This window comes from Equus asinus, chromosome 8, assembly GCF_041296235.1.
Source record: "Equus asinus isolate D_3611 breed Donkey chromosome 8, EquAss-T2T_v2, whole genome shotgun sequence".
Taxonomy (NCBI): Eukaryota; Metazoa; Chordata; class Mammalia; order Perissodactyla; family Equidae; genus Equus; species Equus asinus.
In genome coordinates this window covers 60,995,317-61,002,534 of record NC_091797.1, presented here as the reverse complement: position 1 = coordinate 61,002,534, position 7,218 = coordinate 60,995,317, and the positions used below count along the sequence as shown (strand labels likewise).

General features: G+C 40.9%; 1 protein-coding gene across 2 annotated transcripts in view; it reads right to left on the bottom strand.

Annotated features, from left to right (window-relative positions):
* Positions 1-1,638: 1,638 nt before the first annotated feature.
* The window catches only part of BLOC1S5 (biogenesis of lysosomal organelles complex 1 subunit 5), a 110,298-nt gene continuing 104,718 nt past the window's right edge, over positions 1,639-7,218 (bottom strand). For both annotated transcript variants that reach the window (XR_011505225.1, XM_070515637.1), the window contains one exon: positions 1,639-2,299. The gene's annotated coding sequence lies outside the window, so the exon portion shown is untranslated. The remainder of the gene's footprint in view (positions 2,300-7,218) is intronic.

Below are 7,218 nucleotides of genomic sequence, written 5' to 3'. Positions count from 1 at the left end.
GTGTTTGACAGGAAATATTTTCATAAAAGTTATTCTCTTCTCCAGCTTCTCTTTTGGTTTGGCAACCGCCACTACAATGAAATTATGATCATGACAACAAGCCATTAGCCTCCCCCAGAGCCATGATCAACAGTTCCCTCTGCGTGGAATTCTGTGAGTTTCACAGCCCTTCTCATTAGAGCTTCCCCAACGTGGGGCTCTGGAGGCTGAGTTAAACGAGTGCACGTGCTAGTGTGTGTTAGTCCTCCTGCAGGGGTCCCTGCCATAATGCTAATCACTGGGGCTTTCCAGTTAGGCTGCCAGAGCTCATACGTGCCACATCTATACTGAAGTCGTCAGAGGTCAGAACGAGAGTGTTTCCTGCCTGCTAATTCTGCAGCTGTTTTGGCGTGTTTGATGGAATGCTGGACACATTTTTCGATGCTCAAATTCTCTTCTATTAAAGGACACACACCTTCTTTCATAACCTGGAGATGCCCCTCCTGCAGCTGTAGTGTCACCGTCCTTCTGCTATGGTATTATATTCGTATTATGGAACTACATATGCCAGTAATCATAAAAGTGGAAATAAAAGAAAAAGGAGAATTTCAAAGGAACAAATGGCACCAAAACCATAAGGCACCCTGGACACAAATGAGGCTTTGGGAAAAAAAATCCCTATAGCTTGCTCTAGCACATTTAGGATTTAATTAAGTCTTTTTTTTTTTAAAGATTTTATTTTTCCTTTTTCTCCCCAAAGCTCCCCAGTACATAGTTGTGTATTCTTCGTTGTGGGTCCTTCTAGTTGTGGCATGTGGGATGCTGCCTCAGTATGGTTTGATGAGCAGTGTCATGTCCGCACCCAGGATTCGAACCAACGAAATACTGGGCTGCCTGCAGCGGAGCACACAAACTTAACCACTCGGCCACAGGGCCAGCCCCAATTTGATTAAGTTTTAATCACCAGTTTCTTTCTTCACTGTCCACTACTCTTGGTGGCTTTACAAGGGATGTGTTTCAATATCAACCATCAAAAAAGCGAGGCTTTACCATTGCCTTTTCAGGGACAACTGTAACCCTGAACCCCACTTCTGGATGAAACGGCCCCTCTGCAACAGCACCACCCCTGGTTAGGAAGACCTTTGACTACTGCCCGCCATAATTCCGAATGACTGGGTCACCATCCCCTGGTGTCTGCACTTTCAGTGTCTCATAACCTGGGGAACGTTCTGGGGATCCTGATTCCACAGGGCTTCTTAGGTCTTACAGAAACGGTGTCAACAACACAATGTATTACTTGGAAAGAAAAAGGAATTAAAATATCGGGACTTGAAACGGTTTTCTCTTTCACCATCCTCCAGTCTGGGCCCCTCCTTCTACCCCAGGGGTCCTGGGCTCTCACTCACCTTTGCTCTCTGATTACAGTCCTGTTACAGCATTGATTTCAATGCAATTTGTATTAACTTTAAGTGGAAGTGCATGCCTCACTCTAATGTGAATTCCTTGGAGACGGCAATTACCTGTTGTTAATCTTGATCTTTTCCTCAAAGTCACAATACAGTAGGTGCTTGTTATATTGAATTATGCCCTCAGAAAAATTACTAGATCTGAGGTCCTTGGGTTTATCCTGACTAAATCTAGAAAGAGCCACTAGAGTATCTGTCTTATGCATGAATTTAATATGCATATTCAGGCACCTTATATAAAACCTTTGGGGTCAAGATATATCAGAATTTTTTTCTTCAAAAGTCAAAATGGTTAGTATATTAGGTATTATATAGCACATTATCAATGTGTCCATTTACACAAAGCATAAGTAAAGGAATAAAGAAAGACTAACAACGTTAGTTCAGGTTATGTTTTACCATCAAATAAGTTTGCTGCTACAAATCTATTTTAAAAACTCTTTGTTTTCAAAGCTTTTTGGATCTCAGAATAATGAAGGATCGTGGAGCTATATTTAAAGAGCAAAACAAATGAGTTACTTCCTTTACATTAAATTTCTATAACTGATAAAATATTCCTTAAAAAGTAGTTCTATTTCTGTACTCTTTCAGTTTTAAAATTTCTACAAATAGTCTATTAATACATGCTCATTACTTAAAATTCCAACAATAGAGATAAAGCAAAAGTCCTCCTCATGACCCCCTTTCCTTTCGCAGGACTCCCTGGCCTTCTGGAAGATCCACAGGCACGCCCCAGGCAACAGAGCAACACCTTGTCTTTCTGAAGTCCTCTTGCAAGTTTCTCTCACCTCCGTCTTCTCCCGTGACCCTTCCTTACCACATCCTTGGTGGTCCATAAGGAAAAGTGTATCATGCTGCGTGTTTAGAGATGAGAAAAATGAGAGTTAAGGACATTAAGATTTTGCTGTGTGTGATACAGAGCCAACAAGTGGAACAGATGGGACTAGATCCTAAATGTTCTCACTCTTGATGTCCTTTGTGTTTTCTGCCATCACAACATAGATTGTGCCATCATGAGGATTCCTACTACCATGTCTAGGGCCAAGGGTCATTGTGCATAGACGTGCTTTCAGCTAAAAGGGTGTCATCCTTGGATCAGGGTAGGCCAAGTCTTCTAGGTTGCTGGGTAGCCCCCTACTCCCCCTGCCCCTGCTCGGGTTTAGCCTGGGAGCTTCACAAATTTGTGGCAGTTCTGAGGTACTTCACAAACAGAAATTTGTCAGATTTCAATAATGTCCCATCCTATCTCCAAAGCAGCTCCTTAACTGGCCATTTCATTTGCTCTAAAATTACTATTGTATTCTTACAAATGTGTGCAATTCACTAATTTTGGGCCTCTAAAATCACCATTCTTGCGATCATGTCTGTATCATGACTTTCAACAAAGAGTACAAATAACTTCATGCATTGTCTGTTTAAACTGAATTCTAAGAAGGAATAGGCTTTCTTTTTCCTCTTCTCCCGATGGCTTCTATGGCTTCTAGTCTGCGCCTTTCTGTTCCAGAGACACACCCGTTCAGCAATATATAAATCCTTTCCCCTTCAAGCCAAAGTTTTCTAGACATGTTCTGATGCATAAAAGTCTTCAAACATATCCTTAAGGCAAGTAGAGAAAGTTCTCGGGTACAAAGGGCCATGATGAGAGAGGAGAGTCTCTTTTACTAATCCGGTATCAAATGCCATCTATTAAAAAGAGATCAGAGCCACTACCTAGATCTGGTATTAGTGGCTGCTCGAACCAGGACACATTATTTGGCAAAAGCTCTAGGGGAACTTCCTACCTCCACAAAAACAGCGCAAGAGTAGCGTTAGCCACACTGTTCTTAGGGAATTGTTTCTCATTTTAATCATCTGTATTTTAGAATAAATGAAACGGTACAGAACATTTGAATTAGATATTTGCCGTAATCAAGACTAATCCCTTGCAGTCATTTTTTTCCAGAATGTAGAATCACTTTCCTATACAATATGGGTGAATTAAAAAAAAATTCTTTGTTCCTCATTGAAATACATTAGCTTTTTCTCAGGGAAAAGGGAGACAGGAAGGGACAGGCAGTTTCTTCATTGGTAATTTTAGAGGAAGAGCTGCTGTTTAATTCAGTGTGTTCTAGAAGTTGTTGAAATTCTGTTATTCGATCAACCCTTATTAAACTGAAAAAGGCAGGTTAAATTGTTTTTTTAAAAAAACTCCCCAAATGTCATTCGTTCTTTGCTTAAATCTCATCTTCAAAGAAGTGAAAAGAGCTAGGTGGGATGAGTTTTACTTCCTCCCATCTCTGATCAATGTTAGTGCAAATGAGTGCCAACAAAGATTTCAAAGGCAGAGAGGAGGAAGAAGGGAGATATGAAGAGGGAGATTAAGGCCTGAGTTAGAGCAGCGGCAGGGGCTTGAGAGAAAAGAGACAGATTGGGGAAACTCTCAGTAGCATCAAAAAACTGGGCGACCAGGAGGGAGTGGGGGTTGAGGGAGAGGGAGGAGCTAGGCAGGATCCTGAAGTCCAGACTGGAAGACGCACTGAAAGAATAGCTTGGCTTTACTCTGGGAGATGGGAAAGAGAGAGAAGGGAGAAAGGGACAAGAGGGAAGGGAAGTTGTCTGTGAGGCCGCAGCTGTGGACCGGAGAGGGAGAGGGCTCTCTGACTTGGGGACAGTCACCAGTATTCCACACGCTGGGACAGCTCCGAGCCCACCCATCCAACCTCCTGCTAGTTCTCAGCCTTCTTCCCCTTTTCTCCAGCCTCTTGACCCATTACTGAGTTGGGCCCTTCAGCCTCTTTGGCCTGATTTTGCTGGGTACATGCTTCCCCTCACCAATCTCCTACCCTTTCAGTCTTGCCCACTGCCAATCCTTTAAATTCAAATGCAAATTGTATTGCAGCACGGTCTTGCTAAAAACTGATGGAAGCTTCCCACTGCACCAGGATAAAATCCAAATTCCTCATCTCCAACCTCTGCCTCGTTCATCCCTTAGCACTCCCAGCCTCACACCCTCACTCCCAAGACACTGAGCGCTCTTCCTTCCCTGAGGATGGATGGGTTCTCTCTCCTGTCTAGTTCTTTGCCCAGGCTTCGAGCTGTGTCTACAATCCCCCTTCTTGTATGGCCAGCTCCTCCAGTGAGACTTAGGCGTTGACACCGTCTACGAACATTCCCTGACTGTCTGACCTCCCCAGTCAAGCAGACACTTCTCTCTTCTCCGATTCCACCTCTTCACACCTCTCAGAGAATGTTCACCCCATTGTTATCTGTTGATTGTCTCTCTCTCGCTCTCCCTAGACTAGAAGCTCAGAGATGTCACAGGTTGTGTTTTTTTCATTTTTGTTTCCCGAAGGCCTAATACAATTCTGGCACCCTCAATAAAGATTTATGAATTAATGACAAAGGTGGCATTTCTTCCATTTCAAAGGTGCAACGGGCTCTTGCTTGAGGGTGGAAAAGCTGCTTCCAGTGTACTACTTTGCCTTGTGGAGAGCAGCAGTGAGGAGCAAGCAGGACGCCCTCGCCGTCTCTGACGCCCGAGGAACGTTGCATGGGAGAATAAGAAGCCTTCACGTACAAGTGCTGCAAACGAGAGGTGTGCCCAAGGGAGAGCCAGCTTCCAGGAAGCTGGCCACCTCTGCCTCCATTTTTAAGTTCTATATTCTTTCAATTACACAATGTTTCTTGGAAGTCCTAGTTTTAATATAGTCAAGTACAGACGTCTTTTAAGGAGAGAAAATCCACCAGAGAAGGTGGAAGTGTCAGGAAGGGGAATTTTGCAACACCACTGGATATATTCAGAGGCATATAATTTCTCACTATCCAGCCACACAATGGGAACTTGGGGGGAAAATGAAGCGGCTGAAGGAAAGGCAAGCCACACACACACAGAGCCAAAGTAATGGTAAGAGGGCATTGTTAGGAATTTGGAAATCCTATAGAGAGCATTTCCGTGTATTGTGAAAACCATTAGTAAAGATGTCTTTAAAAATGAAAGCATCGGTAACAACTAAAGCAGGTAAACGTGCCATTTTAAAGTTGAATGCTTAATTGCCGTTGGAGAGGCCACAATGAAGACTTCTCACAGTTACTATCATCTCAAACAGAAAAAAAAATATTTGTAAGGATTTGGCATATAATAATAAGTGTTTGATACAAGATTAATAAATGTTCTTGTTGAATATGTAAGAACCATGATTTTTAAAAACACTGTTCTCAATTTTAAGAAGAATTTTATACATGTAGATATATACATATATGTGTATATATATCTACACACATATACATACATATATTATATTTATGTCATAAACAACAGTAATAATAAATTTAAGATTAGCAAACACAGTAAAAGATCTTGCTAAATACTAAATATAACCACTTAATCTACATCACATTTTGATAGGTTTCACACCAGTCAGGTCATATCTCACTTTATGGAACAGAGGTCTTTTTTGAAAGTTGGTGAGAAAATAGGTTTATGCTTATTTTATCATTATTAACTTTCCTTATAAAATTGAAGGTATATTCCAATATACTATACAGTTGGAGCAATAAAAATCATTGAAGGCATACACAAATTTGAAAAAGTCATACTTGTAATGGAAAATCTGTTTGATAAGCAACATTTATATTTACAATATTGAGACTGAAAATATTATCCCAGGAATTTCATTCCCTTGGGCCTACCTAAATCTACAGAAGCCAGAAAAGTGTCCTACTTGAAATTAAATTCATGATTTTATTTCTACCTTAAGGCAAAAAATTCATTTTTTAAACCACAAGCTTATCAAAGGACATTTATTGAATGTACCATTGATGGTACAAGAAGTTTTTTTAGCCTTAAAAATACTGTTACCTAAGAAACGATTGAGGCCTGATTCGAAGTGCTTCGCTGCAATGTGTCGGTAGAGTATGAATCGGGAAGCCCATCATAAGTGACTCGTAAGTAACACAGCGTGGAACAAAAGAACTCTTAACTAGCACCCTCGCAGACCAAAGTCAATACACAACTACTTCCCCACCTTCTAAACTAACACAGGAAACATGATTGCATGTTTCAAAGTACTGATAAGCCCACCAGCGTGCAGGTGCTTTTTAACTATTTTTAATAGTTTGATTCCGCAAAGAAGAAGGAACTACTATTACCAGTCTTTTATCAGTTAATTCCTTTTCTGAAGAACTCACACATGAGTCCTGTTGTTTATTTGTGGGGGAGTAGGGTGATAAGAGACTCAAATAATTAGTGTTTTGTTTTGTTTTGTTCTTTAATTTACGTGCCTGGTATTTTTCTGAGAAAATATTTTTTAAAAGTTCCCAATTACACTATACCATTTCATCTAAGGGGCAAAACAAAGTCACAGATATAGTACCAAATAATACCAGAGAGAAAGTTTCAGAATGAAATCCACACCAATGAGGAATTGGAAAGCACATGAGAGGGGGAGAGGACAAGGTCAAAGTGTCCTGACCACTATTATTCTTTCTGTCTCCCTAGATGAATCTTTACAGTTCTCCAATACTTAACCAAGATTTGCATTTTCTTCAGTCTTAAAAGATGAATAGAATCTCCTTTTGTGTTAAGAGTATATTAGAATTGACCTCTTAACGTCCCCCTGTTTGACATGCACATTATATATGATCTTCATATTTATTTTATCTATTGCTGCTTGACCCTGGCAAGGTCATACAGAGGATCTAAGCAATCTCCTTGGGGCCAATGTTGAGAGCATCCAGAATCTTCTGGAGATGTTTCCAGGGCTGAAGGTGGATACTGTTTGTCTCAAGATGCCCA